The 16,292-nt window shown below is 41.4% G+C and overlaps 1 protein-coding gene across 2 annotated transcripts in view; it reads left to right on the top strand.

The window, feature by feature from the left end:
• Positions 1-4,179: 4,179 nt before the first annotated feature.
• Positions 4,180-16,292, top strand: part of LOC138981946 (ionotropic receptor 25a-like) — a 46,822-nt gene continuing 34,709 nt past the window's right edge. For both annotated transcript variants that reach the window (XR_011460744.1, XM_070355130.1), the window contains exon 1: positions 4,180-4,375. The gene's annotated coding sequence lies outside the window, so the exon portion shown is untranslated. The remainder of the gene's footprint in view (positions 4,376-16,292) is intronic.

Below are 16,292 nucleotides of genomic sequence, written 5' to 3' on the forward strand. Positions count from 1 at the left end.
CAGGCTTCATGTCTCACCCAGTCACATTATTCTGACACCGGACCAACCAGTCCTAGCACTAACCCCATAATGCCAGACGCCAGGCGGAGCAGCCACTAGATTGCCAATTTTAAAGTCTTAGGTATGACCCGGCCGGGGTTCGAACCCACGACCTCCCGATCACGGGGCGGACGCCTTACCACTAGGCCAACCGTGCCGGTATTTGCAGAGCGATACTGTAGTACGTATCTGAATCCTGCTCTCACACAGTCCCGAACTTGATATTCTTGCGATTATGGAAATATTGTTTTCGGCAAAAAAGAGAATGGACAGAAAAGATATTGAACCTTTTGAAAACTTTAGAAACCTTTCGAATATCTTTCGACTTTGTGAGAGCAGCATAATAATTGTTCATTACACGGGCGCATTAGACTTGTAAGGACCCAAATAACTCATGGGTGTCATAAAAACGTAACCATTGATGCAATCTTGATAGGCTGCAAATGATATTGTCCACATCCTATTATTAATTAAACCCTTGATTGCCGGAAGAATTTAATTAGAAATGAAATTTAAAAAATCGTAACATGCCAGTCCCAGGGGAAGCAATCATGTGGCTGCACTTCAAATGGAAATGATATACGGTGGTTGTTTCCCCTGTCGGAGTAATGTTTTTGTAATCGTCACAGAAGACATGCAACTACACTTTCTAATCGTCACTGGCCGGGAACGCAGAAGAAGAAGAAGTAATCGTCACTAAAAAAAAATGAACACTGAAACAACCAACCCCGAAAGCTGTGCACGGCTCACCGTTTCTTTCTTTAGCCATTAGACTAGTCCCTCCGCAGGGCGAGGGCCAGATGTAAAAAAGCAGACCACGGCTTACTCTATTACCCTCGTTAAATAAAGAATTGTTTTCGTTTTAAAGACAAATTTGGGTCATGTCTGCTGATTTACCAACACCTACAATTTCCTGTAATTTGGAGGCTTTTGCTCCCAAAATACCTTTTTTTTCTTTTATTTTTAACACGTTTTTAATTCTTTTTGGTACACGACAACATCAGACAGCAACATCAAATAACATCAGACATGCAAAACTATGCTATATGCATCTTCAAAAATACAAGAACAAAAACAACGGGAAAGCACAATAAAGCATACAGTCACACAGCCCATACTATTCAATTGATACATCTCTAAATTATGTAAACAAGCTCTTCGTCTCCTTTCTTATCTTTCTATTTGATTATTTTGCAAAACTACTGGTAACCACTGAGTGCTGTTCTCTGTTAAGCTGCTGCAAAATAAACCGACAATGTTTATGTCCAAGTCTAAAATGAAAAACATCTTTAACCTCATATTAACTCCAAAACCAAATTTCATCCTTACAAACTCAATCAGAAAAACAATCAATCATTTGACAATATCAGAGGTTTAAATGGGTACCACTCCAGGAGAAATTTATTATATGTAAAATTAATTTTACCTACGGCTACCAAATACCTTTTTCTCAGATCTCTTTTAGATGCAGCCATTGTAGGAAGAGCTTTTGCATACTTACACTTATAAATAAATAAAAAAGGCATTTAATATTATAAAATCAAAAACTGTACTACTTTTGAAATATTGATCAATACCAAACAAAATAAACTTTTCATTACAAAATATGTTCTCAACATTATGACATTCATTGGCTCACGTAAGTGTAGCCTATGCGATCGTAACTTTGTCTGTCTGTGCGTGCGTGCGTATGTGCGTATGTGCGTGCGTGCGTGTGTATGTCTGTGGTAGAAACTCTAACATTTGAAGACGTCACATTACATTGACGTCACATTATGACGTAAGAGGGTTAGACGTCACGCGAAGGAAGTACTGAAAGTCTCGGTCATTATTATTTTGAGCGGGCCGAGACTAGTGTACATGCAGACAGACAGATCTAGATCTAGTGTCTCGCTTTCTTGCACAGTTTCACCTATTCTCTTTCTGTGTGTGTGGTGTGTGTGTGTGTGTGTGTGTATGTGTGACGGAGTCAGTGATTGAGTTTGTGTTACTGTTTGTTTCTTACGTGAGCCTTGATGGCTTCGCCTCTTGTTTTTAACATGGTTTAACAAATCATTCCAAAATGACTGTATATATTGACACGCCCACAAACAAAATAACTTAGAAAACCTCAATATAAAGCTTTTACAAACATGATCCCGCTGTGACCCCAAAATGTGACGGGGGTCAACCAAACTAGGGTCAGGTCGGTAGATTCTCAAACCCTTCAAGTGTTCAAAGTTTCAAAGCTCTAGCTTCGAAAACGCCTGAGATAACGTCAATGTTAAGTTATTATGAATCGAACATGACCCCCTGTGACCTCAAAACTTGACGAGGGTCAATCAAACTAACGTCAAGTCGGTAGATTTTCAAACCCTAGAAGTGTGCATAGTATCAATGCTCTAACTTCAAAAACATCCGAGATAACCTCGACGTTAAGTTTTTATGCAACAAACATGACCCGGCTGTGACCCCAAAATTTGACGAGGGTCAACCAAACTGGGGTCACTTCGTCAGATCATCAAACCCTAAAAGTGTGCAAAGTTTGAGAGATCTAGCTTGAAAAACATTCGAGATAACCTCAACGTTAAGTTTTTTGTCCACGGACAGAGGGACATACGGCAGGCCTGTGATTTGTTGTCGATTTTTAATTGGGCCCTTTCGTTTTTGTCTGGTCGATTTTGAGGGTATCCTTATTTGAGCGGCGGTCACGTGATCCCTGTAAAAGATATCTTTAATCCAAAAAGTGATCCTGATAGTCAAGTGAACGGCCTTAAAGGCACAATAAGCCTCCCGTAAACCATCACAGATACTGTTAGGCTTTTACACACAGTACAAACACCCTTTCATTTAAACACTCACCGCTTAAGAACATCCTAGGTGCCCTCCGTAAAGAGTGAGCTATTTTCAAAGAATTTATTTTTGTGTGGTTTATCTTACCCCTGAGCCATCGTGAACCCGTGTGATCCAGTTTCCCTTTTTCACAATGTTGTCGTCAGTTTGTAATTCGCTGTGAGCTTATATGCAATAGCACGTTATTATATATGCCCCTTTGACTATGCACGAAACAAACAGCTGTGGTTCACAAGAACTCTAGCGATGGCTTTTGACTGTTCAGAGGAACTGGCGATAGGCATAAACCGTCGTCTGCTACGAGAACCACGACCTTGCGTGACCCTGCTTCCGGGCTTTTCTTTTTTCAAACTTTCAAAACTTCGAATTGTACTGATCTTGTCTTGATGAAAAAAGAATTCTTTTATGATTTAAGAATGTTTGTGTAACAAGCTGTCAATTTATTATTTAGATTTTAAAAGTTAGGTCTAGCGCCAAAACGCACCACGGTCCGATTGTGTGAGGAGACAATCCGCAAAATTAATTCTTTGAAAATTGCTCGCTCTTTACGTAGGGCACCTAGGATGTTCCCGTTCGGTGAGCTGTTCAAATGGAAGGGTGTTGTACTGTGTGTAAAAGCCTGACAGTATCTGCGGTGATGGTTTACGGGAGGCTTACTGTGCCTTTAACTGGCATCTAAAGTTTTAATGAAATTACACGGGAATTAATGCCTTAATTTGGGTGAAAAATTTGTTGCAATAATTTTTTGCTAAGTTTTAGAACAAAATAACAAGAAAAATTTACTCACCAGAAACATGGACATTCAGTTAAAACTGAACACGAACATGGACAGGTTTGGACACTAAGGTCTTCGTCAGCAAATAAAAGGAAATACATTTTGTCATCTCTCCTTTTATTTGCTTACAAAGACCTTAAGGCGGTCCTAAATTGAGCTCGAAGTCGACTTCCCGAAGACTTCGCGAAGTCTTCTCCCCGAATACTCAGTGCTTAAGCTTTGTGCCCCCAGATACGCGAAGTATACTTCGCGTTGTCGTCTTCGCCCAGTTAATTTGAGGATTCGGTGTCGAAACCGGTCCATGTTCATGATCATGTCAAAATGTCAATGTTTCTGGTGAGCACATTTTATGGTCATTTTGTTCAAAATACGTACGATATAATTACATATTAGCGCGAGTTCGCGTAGCGTCCATACAATCATAATTCATAAATAAATAATGCATGCGCATGCATTAGAGTCTACAGAGATCTACAGAGGAATTTTCCCGCAGCGCGCACGCAAAGTACAGCAGCCCACACGCACCTGAGCGCGACCGGAGTCTGGGAGCGGTGTGTCCATGACTTGATTATCGATAATCGTACAGCGTATAGTTGCCGAGCGTGTGCTATATGGAGTTAGGTCTGATATAAAGCAGAGAAGCTGTGTTTGTGTGTGTCATTAGTCCCGCTTTCCGCTTCCGTGTCGCCTTCATCCAGAAACTGTGCGCTCTGCAGAAGAGAATTAAAGGTAAGCCTTGCTTTACGGTTTTCTAGGCTCGACATAGTTCCGGCTGTCGTGCAGTCTAATCATTCAAGGCTAGTTTGGGACAGTGGACAGGTATGAAACGAGCTGCTCTTCGTGGCTGTGGTTGTTTGTTGTTTTGGGGCGTATTCGCGTTTACACAGTCACGGAGCCGCTTTGTACAGAGAATTAAGATGACTGTCATTTAAACGAGAAGATTACCTATGCAAACGTTTTCAATCACCCCGTAACACAGGTAGCCGAACTCCGTTTTCGGAGGCCGGATTTCAGGTAGTTTTCAGTGTTGACAGTTGTCAGTCAGTAGATGTCCAAGACAGGTGAGAATTATGCGGGTCAGTACTGTACGTGTTGCCTGGTGCCAGTTGCCCGCAGAGAACAGACACCTGTTACCGGCTGTACTTGTAATACAGTGGTGATATGCTGATCGCTGATATTTGTATTTTTGACCCAAATATGACATTTTACACGGAGCGAGACAGTCAGTGTTCCCCCGAGACTGCGCCAGCGGTCGAGGTGAACAATGACTGTCGAGATATTTGTATAAAATGTCATATTTTGGTCAAAAATGCAAATAACAGTTTTGTATCAATCGGTTTTTCGTTAGAATTAAGATTTTTTTTAAATGTTTATGACTGAACACACTCGTACATGCACTCTTGCAGTCTGGGCTATGGACCTAACACATATCAAGTTTTAGTCGGACTCTGACGTCGCATGGTTCAAGGAAGGCCAAATCCAATGTTCAATCGATCCATATTTCTGATCTCACAAAAATGTTACTGATGACTGTCACGTACACCAAACAGTCAAACCCAGTGTAAAACACGTTGAATGCATGATATATGTCAGACAGTAGGCGGTCAAACTAACTACAGTGAAACTCTCTCTTGTGAGACCTCCACAAATCTTAGAAAATCAGTTTTTAAGAGGAAGAGGGTCTTAAAATGAAGGTAAATTGACAGAGTTTATGAAGAGAAAATGTGAAAAAGCAAGGTCTTAAAAGAGAGGAGGTCTGAGGCGTCTTAAACTAGGGGTTCCACGGTATCAACTGGCAGGTATTACCAGTTACCAATTCTACGTCCGCTATTTATTTTCCCTGTGCACAAGATAGGGAGAAAGAGCGAGGAAGCCGAAAGAGAGAGAGAGTGTGTGTGTGTGTGTGTGAGAGAGAGAGAGAGAGCATGCTTTCCTATTGCACGGGGGATAACCGGTCAAATGCCGAACAGAAGCCGAATGCCGCTCATGACACGTGTGAAGGCAAGTTTTGTCTGTTTTCTAGGTATTGTTTGATTTATGTCGGGATTTAAGGTAAGCTACTGATTCAGCGATGACTAAATTTGTTTCTCGATGCATAAAAAGTCAGGGAGCGATTGATATTTGCCCGTAAATATCCTTCAAAGCTGAAAATGTCCGCGATCGAGCACCGGAAATGGCTGTTCGATGGGTTTTGCAAGTAGAAATGTGCTTTATTTCACCAAATCAGCTCGTATTTGGTGTGGGTACGGGATTCTAGAGGACGAAGGAGTCATAAGAGGTGCAAAGAAGTGCTATTTGGGAGTAGAATAAATCTTCCGAGACAGTAGACAAGAGAAGGTCATATTTGAGAGAGGAGCGCGTAGGCCGATTGTCTTTCCGACAAGCGAATGATACAGCAGATTAATCATTCGTTTTGACCAGAAACCTAGTCTCTAGTTTTTATGAATGAGTTTTTTAATTAAAACAATCACGAGAACTCTCTCGCTTAGCCTAATGGCTGTTCGATGGGTTTCGCAAGTAGAAATGTGCTTTATTTCACCAAATCAGCTCGTATTTGACATCGGTTTGGTATATATATATATATTTTCTAATCCTACCGCGAACTGGATAGCAGACGCGGCTCGACTGTTGCACCACACTTTGAAGGGGATATAGCTCAGTTGGTAGCGCGCTGGATTTGTATTCAGTTGGCCGCTGTCAGCGTGAGTTCGATCCCAGGTTCGGCGGAAATTTATTTCAGAGTCAAATTTGTGTGCAGACTCTCTTCGGTGTCCGAACTCCCCCCCCCCCCCCCCCCCCCCCCCCGTGTACACTACATTGGGTGTGCACGTTAAAGATCCCACGATTGACAAAAGGGTCTTTCCTGGCAAAAATTGCTTAGGCACAGTTAATAATTGTCTACCTATACCCGTGTGACTTGGAATAATAGGCCGTGAAAGGTAAATATGCGCCGAAATGGCTGCAATTACTGGCCGTATAAAATTTCATCTCACACGGCATCACTGCAGAGCGCCTAGAACTGTACCCACGGAATATGCGCGATATAAGCCTCATTGATTGATTGATTGAAGTAATCCCACACTTTGAAGTAAATTACTTCAAAGTGTGGGGATGTGCCCCACACTTTGAAGTAAACCCATTTTTTACTTCAAAGTGTGGGGGGATCTTCCCACACTTTGAAGTAAACTCAGTTTTTACTTCAAAGTGTGGGGGGATCTTCCCACACTTTGAAGTAACTTACTTCAAAGCGTGGGACTTTTGCATCGCCTGTTTGAGCCTGATGATTTTGTCAAAAAAAATGGCAAAGTCTTTTGGATGAGTGAACAGAAAAAGTGAGCGAGCCAAGAAACATAGGGATGTTTGTTATCAGGCTTTAAAGGCATATGTACTCGATGACTATACACGCTAATTGCTTTACCAACAGCTGGAGACATGCTAAATTAAGTTCCCTGCAAAATATTGTGGTCTAGGACCCCTTCAATGTTGAGATATGTTAATTTTCATTTTGATCTGGATCGTCCTATTTATAGATTTGGCAACACATGTAACGTTGATGCAAGGGAGCTAACACCGCGGCTTTGTTGACATCCTCACTTTTTCAGAGGCTAGAACAAGCTGTAATGCATGTATTATGGTCCGCGCATGGTGACATATCGTCATTATATGGTCTTATGGTGCGTTTGACATCGATTATGGGCAAACTACACTTTGTAAACACGGGAGCGCGTACATATGCCTTTAAGCAATGTCCCATTGTTGAGTATGACGAAAACTCGTGGTGACGATTTTAAAACATGTTGGGTCACGCATGGTCCAACCTTACATGGTCCAACCTTACATGGTCCAACCTTACATGGTCCAACCTTACATGGTCCAATCTTACATGGTCCAATCTTACATGGTCCAACCTTACATGGTCCAATCTTACATGGTCCAATCTTACATGGTCCAACCTTACATGGTCCAATCTTACATGGTCCAACCTTGCATGGTCCAACCTTGCATGGTCCAATCTTACATGGTCCAATCTTACATGGTCCAACCTTACATGGTCCAATCTTACATGGTCCAACCTTGCATGGTCCAACCTTGCATGGTCCAACCTTACATGGACAACCTTACATGGTCCAACCTTACATGGTCTAACCTTACCATGTCCAACCTTACATGGTCCAATCTTACATGGTCCAACCTTACATGGTCCAATCTTACATGGTCCAATATTACATGGTCCAACCTTACATGGTCCAACCTTACATGGTGCAACCTTACATGGTCCAACCTTACATGGTCCAATCTTACATGGTCCAATCTTACATGGTCCAATCTTACATGGTCCAATAATATATATGGACCATGTAAGATTGGACCATGTAAGGTTGGACCATGTAATGTTGGACCATGTAAGGTTGGACCATGTAAGATTGGACCATGCGTGACCCAACATGTTTTAAAATCGTCACCACGAGTTTTCGTCACACTCAACAATGGGACATTGCTTAAAGCCATATGTACTCGATGACTATACACGCTAATTGCTTTACCCACAGCTGGAGACATGCTAAATTAAGTTCCCTGCAAGATATTGTGGTCTAGGACCCCTTAAATGTTGAGATATTTGAATTTTTATTTTGATCTAGATCGTCCTATTTATAGATTTGCCAACAGAGGTAGCGTTGACGCAAGGGAAATAACTCCGCGTCTTTGTTGACATCCTCACTTTTTCAGAGGCTAGAACAAGCTGTAATGCATGTATATGGTCCGCGCATGGCGACATATCGTCATTACATGGTCTTATGGTGCGTTTGACATCGATTATGGGCAAACTACACTTTGTAAACACGGGAGCGCGTACATATGCCTTTAAAGCCTGATAACAAACATCACTATGTTTCTTGGCTCGCTCACTTTTTCTGTTCACTCATCCAAAAGACTGCCATTTTTTTGACAAAATCATCAGGCTCAAACAGGCAATGCAAAAGTCCCACGCTTTGAAGTAAGTTACTTCAACGTGTGGGAAGATCCCCCCACACTTTGAAGTAAAAAATGGGTTTACTTCAAAGTGTGGGGCACATCCCCACACTTTGAAGTAATTTACTTCAAAGTGTGGGATTACTTCAAAGTGTGGTGCAACAGTCGTGCCGCGTCTGCTATCCAGTTCGCGGTAGGATTAGAAAAAATATATATATATACCAAACCGATGTCAAATTTATACGAGCTGATTTGGTGAAATAAAGCACATTTCTACTTGCGAAACCCATCGAACAGCCATTAGGCTAAGCGAGAGAGTTCTCGTGATTGTTTTAATTAAAAAACTCATTCATAAAAACTAGAGACTAGGTTTCTGGTCAAAACGAATGATTAATCTGCTGTATCATTCGCTTGTCGGAAAGACAATCGGCCTACGCGCTCCTCTCTCAAATATGACCTTCTCTTGTCTACTGTCTCGGAAGATTTATTCTACTCCCAAATAGCACTTCTTTGCACCTCTTATGACTCCTTCGTCCTCTAGAATCCCGTACCCATACCAAATACGAGCTGATTTGGTGAAATAAAGCACATTTCTACTTGCAAAACCCATCGAACAGCCATTTCCGGTGCTCGATCGCGGACATTTTCAGCTTTGAAGGATATTTACGGGCAAATATCAATCGCTCCCTGACTTTTTATGCATCGAGAAACAAATTTAGTCATCGCTGAATCAGTAGCTTACCTTAAATCCCGACATAAATCAAACAATACCTAGAAAACAGACAAAACTTGCCTTCACACGTGTCATGAGCGGCATTCGGCTTCTGTTCGGCATTTGACCGGTTATCCCCCGTGCTATTGTAAGTAGTTAGCACGCTTGCTTGCTTAATGTTGTTGTTGTTGACTGTGTGCTTGTTCTTATCGATATATTGGGTGAGTTTGCTTGTATTGTCTATTTTTGAGATTTTTACCGGGAAAATACCGAAACTGACCGTTTCACGCGATCCGTGTAAAACTGACAAACATCAGCAAAGTCTATGTCCAAAAGCGCTGCAGCATGCACTCTGTGTGTGTGTGCGTGTGCGCGCGCGCGCGCGCGTGTGTGCCGTGTGTGTGTGTATGAGAGAAAGAGAGACAGACAGACAGACAGACAGAGACACAGACACAGAGACCGAGACAGTACAGAGAGACAGAGAGAGAGAAAGACGAAAAAAGAGTGTATGTATACTGTTCAAAAAAAGAAACGCATAGCTTGTAATATTTGGTTAATTTAGTTATATGGCTACAAGGATATCCACCAAACTGCAGAAAATGTTTATCTGGTCGTCGACCTTTCGTCCATTGCCACAAGTGAGCTCTGCACGTGACGCATGCGTTATCAGTGGCTACAATGTCAAAATTGCTCATTTGGCATGACCACTCGTCATGCTTCAGTGTAATCTCGTGAAACTCGGGGAATATTGAGCTCTCACCATGTCTTCCAAAACCCATAAAAGCGGATTGTTCGCCACAAAGAAATCAGACGACAATTCAGCGACGAAAGATGGCCCGATTGAGCAGAGAAGACCGCCAAATTGCATTGGGTCGTTTACAAGCAGGCCAAAGTCAAAGTGCAATCGCCAGGCACTTCCACGTGTCCCAGAGCACCATCAGTAGACTGTGGGTCAGGTTTCAAGCCACTGGCTCCGTTGCTGACTTGCCACGAGCGGGAAGACCAAGGGCGACAACTGCTGCTCACGACCGCTTCATACGGCTCCGCCACCTCCGGAATCGTTTCCTGTCGGCCTCATCTTCTGTCCAGGCTCTCCCCGGGCCACACCGATTATCGGACCAGACCGTGCGGAACCGCCTGCATGAAGCTGGTTTGAGAGCTCGCAGACCTCACAGAGGAGCTGTCCTCACCCGCCGCCATCGCCAGAACCGAGTGCAGTGGGGCAACCAGCACCTTCGCTGGACCGTCCGGAATCACTGGAGACACGTGTGGTTCAGCGACGAGTCCTACTTCCTGCTCCAGCGACATGATGGTCGGAGGAGGGTCTACCGGAGAGTAAACGAACGTTACGCGCCCAACTGTGTGGATGAGGCACCCGTTCATGGTGGTGGAGGCGTCATGGTGTGGGGGGCGATCAATACCGCTGGAAGGAGCACCCTGGTGCACGTCCAAGGGCGCATAACTGCCCAGCGATACGTGGAGGAAATTCTGCGCCCACACGCCCTTCCTCTTCTGGCTGACCAGGATGCCATATTCCAGCAGGACAACGCTCGCCCGCACACAGCACGACTCACCACCCAGTTCCTCACCGACCACCATGTCCAGGTGCTTCCCTGGCCATCCATGTCGCCAGACATGAACCCGATAGAACACCTCTGGGATGAATTGGACAGACGTGTGCGCAGGCGAGAAGAAGCGCCGGCAAATCACCGCGATCTATTGCAGGCACTTCAGGAGGAGTGGGACACCATCCCACAGCAAGATATCCGGCATCTGATCCAGTCCATGCCCAGAAGGTGCCGGGCAGTTGTTGCTGCTCAAGGCAGTCACACCCCCTACGGACTTGACAGCCTCGGCACCCAATCGTATTGATTGACTGATTGATTTGAAGATGCAAATGAACTGTGTGTGCATTCAACTGTGTCCATACCAAATTTCAAACAAATAATCTAAATATTGGATTTTCTGTTAATTTTTTCGAAAAATAAAACAAATTTGGCAAGTAGCAACTATGCGTTTCTTTTTTTGAACAGTATAGTTGGTGTGATGACAGCTTCACAGCGTTTATTGATCGCGAGCAGGTAAAACATGTCATTTCTACCTTAAACACAGAGCAAAAACGCACTCAACGCAGTTTTGTCCAATCTGTTACCAGGGTCACTAGGTATGGCTTCCTCTGCTGCACTCTGAACATGTTCGAACGGGTGGTTTTTATTTTTTTTAATTTTTTTTTACCGAAAAGGGGTTTTGGAAAGGTTGTCTCAGTCGTGATCTTGCCTGTTATCTTTACATGTCTGCTTTAAAGGATAACAAGTCGCGTAAGGCGATAATACAACATTTAGTCAAGCTCAGTCGAACTCATAGAATGAAACTGAACGCACTGCATTTTTTCCGCAAGGCCGTATACTCGTAGCATCGTCTGTCCACCGCTCGTGGCAAAGGCAGTGAAATTGACAATCCAGAATAGCGCGGTAGTGGAGGCGCTGAGCAGGATAGCACGCTTTTCTGTATCTCTATTCTTTTTAACCTTCTGAGCGTGTTTTTAATCCAAACATATCATATCTATAATGTTTTTGGAATCAGGAACCGACAATAAGATGAACATGTTTTTGAATCGATTTCGAAAATTTAATTTTAATCATAATTTTTATATTTTTAATTTTTAGAGCTTGTTTTAATCCGAATATAACATATTTATGTTTTTGGAATCAGAAAATGATAAAGAATCTTCTCTTCTTCTCGATCGCTCAGAAGGGACTCCGGAACTTCTGATGAAGTTTACAGTACAGCGAAGACTCCGCAGGGTGCCGAAGATCTTCTCCTGAACTGGTGTGTCCGCAGGCCATGTTTCTACTCGTAGTTTCTGGTGGATTGGACAGTGTTGGAGGAGGTATTCCACTGTCATGTCTGCGATGCCACAGTGGCAAACAGCCGTGTCCCCAATGTGGAATTTTGAGAACATGTGCTGCCTGAGTCTGCAGTGGCCGGTTCTCAGGCGCACAATGATGACCTGGTTGATGAAGAATAAAATGAAAGTGTTTTTGGATCGTTTTATAATAAAATAAAATAAAATTTTAATTACAATTTTCAGATTTTTAATGACCAAAGTCATTAATTAATTTTTAAGCCTCCAAGCTGAAATGCAATACCAAAGTCCGGCCTTCGTCGAAGATTGCTTGGCCAAAATTTCAATCAATTTGATTGAAAAATGAGGGTGTGACAGTGCCGCCTCAACGTTTACAAAAAGCCGGATATGACGTCATCAAAAACATTTATCGAAAAAATTAAAACACTGTCTGGGGAAATCATACCCAGGAACTCTCATGTACAATTTCATAAAGATCGGTCCAGTAGTTTACTCTGAATCGCTCTACACACACACACAGACACACATACACCACGACCCTTGTCTCGATTCCCCCTCTATGTTAAAACATTTAGTCAAAACTAGATTAAATGTAAACAAGTTGCGCAAGGCGAAAATACCACATTTAGTCAAGCTGTCGAACGCAATGCAATTTTTCAGCAAGACTGTATACTCGTAGCATCGTCAGTCCACCGCTCATGGCAAAGGCAGTGAAATTGACAAGAAGAGCGGGGTATTCGTTGCGCTGAGAAGGATAGCACGCTTTTCTGTACCTCTCTTCGTTTTAACTTTCTGAGCGTGTTTTTAATCCAAACATATCATATCTATATGTTTTTGGAATCAGGAACCGACAAGGAATAAGATGAAAGTGTTTTTAAGTTGATTTCAAAAATTTAATTTTGATCATAATTTTTATATTTTTAATTTTCAGAGCTTGTTTTTAATCCAAATATAACATATTTATATGTTTTTGGAATCAGAAAATGATGAAGAATAAGATAAACGTAAATTGGGATCGTTTTATAATTTTTTTTATTTTTTACAATTTTCAGATTTTTAATGACCAAAGTCATCAATTAATTTGTAAGCCACCAAGCTGAAATGCAATACCGAAGTCCGGCCTTCGTCGAAGATTGCTTGGCCAAAATTTCAATCAATTTGATTGAAAAATGAGGGTGTGACAGTGCCGCCTCAACGTTTACAAAAAGCCGGATATGACGTCATCAAATGTATTTATCGAAAAAAAGAAAAAAAACATCCGGGGATATCATTCCCAGAAACTCTCATGTAAAATTTCATAAAGATCGGTCCAGTAGTTTGGTCTGAATCGCTCTACACACACACACGCACACACACACACACACACACACACACACACACACACACACACACACACACACACACACACACACACACACACACACACACACACACACACACACACACACACACATACACCACGATCCTCGTCTCGATTCCCCCTCTATGTTAAAACATTTAGTCAAAACTTGACTAAATGTAAAAACAAGAACAAAAACAAACAAGTCGCGTTAGGCGAAAATACAACATTTAGTCAAGCTCAGTCGAACTCACAGAATGAAACTGAACGCAATGCTATTTTTCAGCAAGACCGTATACTCGTTGCATCGTCAGTCGACCGCTCATGGCAAAGGCAGTGAAATTGACAAGAAGAGCGAGTAGTTGCGCTAAGAAGGATAGCACGCTTTTCTGTACCTCTCTTTGTTTTAACTTTCTGAGCGTGTTTTTAATCCAAACATATCATATCTATATGTTTTTGGAATCAGGAACCGACAAGGAATAAGATGAAAGTGTTTTTAAATTGATTTCGACAATTTAATTTTGATAATGATTTTTATATATTTAATTTTCAGAGCTTGTTTTTAATCCAAATATAACATATTTATATGTTTTTGGAATCAGAAAATGATGGAGAATAAGATGAACGTAAATTTGGATCGTTTTATAAATTTTTATTTTTTTTTTACAATTTTCCGATTTTTAATGACCAAAGTCATTAATTAATTTTTAAGCCACCAAGCTGAAATGCATTACCGAAGTCCGGGCTTCGTCGAAGATTACTTGACCAAAATTTCAACCAATTTGGTTGAAAAATGAGGGCGTGACAGTGCCGCCTCAACTTTCACGAAAAGCCGGATATGACGTCATCAAAGACATTTATCAAAAAAATGAAAAAAAACGTTCGGGGATATCAATCCCAGGAACTCTCATGTAAAATTTCATAAAGATCGGTCCAGTAGTTTGGTCTGAATCGCTCTACACACACACACACACAGACAGACAGACACACACACACACACACACACACACACATACACCACGACCCTCGTCTCGATTCCCCCCTCTACGTTAAAATATTTAGTCAAAACTTGACTAAATATAACAAACAAGTCGCGTTAGGCGAAAATACAACATTTAGTCAAGCTCAGTCGAACTCACAGAATGAAACTGAACGCACTGCATTTTCGTGGCAAAGGCAGTGAAATTGACAATCCAGAAAAGCGCGGTAGCGGTAGCGCTGAGGAGGTTAGCACGCTTTTCTATATCTCTATTCTTTTTAACTTTCTGAACGTGTTTTTAATCCAAACATATCATATCTATATGTTTTTGGAATCAGGAACGGACAAGGAATAAGATGAAATTGTTTTTAAATCGATTTCGGAGATTTAATTTTAATCATAATTTTTATAGTTTTAATCTTGAGAGCTTGTTTTTAATCCAAATATAACATGTTTATATGTTTTTGGAATCAGAAAATGATGAAGAATAAGATAAACGTAATTTTGGATCGTTTTATAAAAAATAATGTTAATTACAATTTTCAGATTTTTAATGACCAAAGTCATTAATTAATTTTTAAGCCTCCAAGCTGAAATGCAATCCCAAAGTCCGGCCTTAGTCGAAGATTGCTTGGCCACAATTTCAATCAATTTGATTGAAAAATGAGGGTGTGACAGTGCCGCCTCAACGTTTACAAAATGCCGGATATGACGTCATCAAAGACATTTATAAAAAAAAAAATGACAAAAATGTCTGGGGATATCATACCCAGGAACTCTCATGAAAAATTTCATAAAGATCGGTCCAGTAGTTTACTCAGAATCGCTCTACACACAGACACACACACACACACACACACACACACACACACACACACACACACACACACACACACACACACACACACACACACATACACCACGACCCTCGTCTCGATTCCCCCTCTATGTTAAAACATTTAGTCAAAACTTGTGTAAATGTAACAAACAACCAACCAACCAACCAACCAACCAAACAAACAAACAAACAAAAACACAAAAAAACACGAAAGGTTAGTCAATACATTAAGGGGATAACAGTGTTTAAAAAAAAAAATTAACTTCTGATATTTACTCTTTTTTAGACTTCAGACCTGTACGCCTACCGAATCGTTGTTTTCTCTCTCCCCCCTCCCCCCCCCCCCCCCCCCTCTTTTATCACCGAAAGGTCGACGTCTCTCACTCTGCTCCGGGATTTGTTTTGTTTTGAAAAGTCTGCTTATTAAAACTTAGCTTTACGAAAATATAAAAAGTTCACTTCAAGATATGAACTTTTAACTCGTTTGATTATTGCTTTTTTTGGGTTGCTTTTTTTTTTTAACCGAAATTTCGACTGTTTTGCTTTGCACTGATATTTTGTTTCTACTATACTCTGCTGCATGTGCTTACTGAACAGGCTTTCAAAGAAAGACTGTCTCATTTTCTAGACAATATACTGACTGTTCTGAGGCTAATTGTTTGGTAGATTCTCTGATAGTTACTCTTCTCTGACACTGACACACCTGCGTGCTTACTGAATGACCTTTCGATTTGTGAAACGCTGTATCGTATTTTTGTTGAGGTGGTAAACAATAAGTAGACTCATCTGATGCTGACCAGACGACATTTATTGGGGACAGGTTTTGGTTTAAAAATAGATTTGATTCATTTTAAACATGATACAATAATAATAAGAAAGACGAAAGGGACACGAACTGAACCGAACGCTTATTAAATAGCCTATGTATCAAGCCTACGTGA

Source organism: Littorina saxatilis, linkage group LG12 (genome assembly GCF_037325665.1).
Source record: "Littorina saxatilis isolate snail1 linkage group LG12, US_GU_Lsax_2.0, whole genome shotgun sequence".
Taxonomy (NCBI): Eukaryota; Metazoa; Mollusca; class Gastropoda; order Littorinimorpha; family Littorinidae; genus Littorina; species Littorina saxatilis.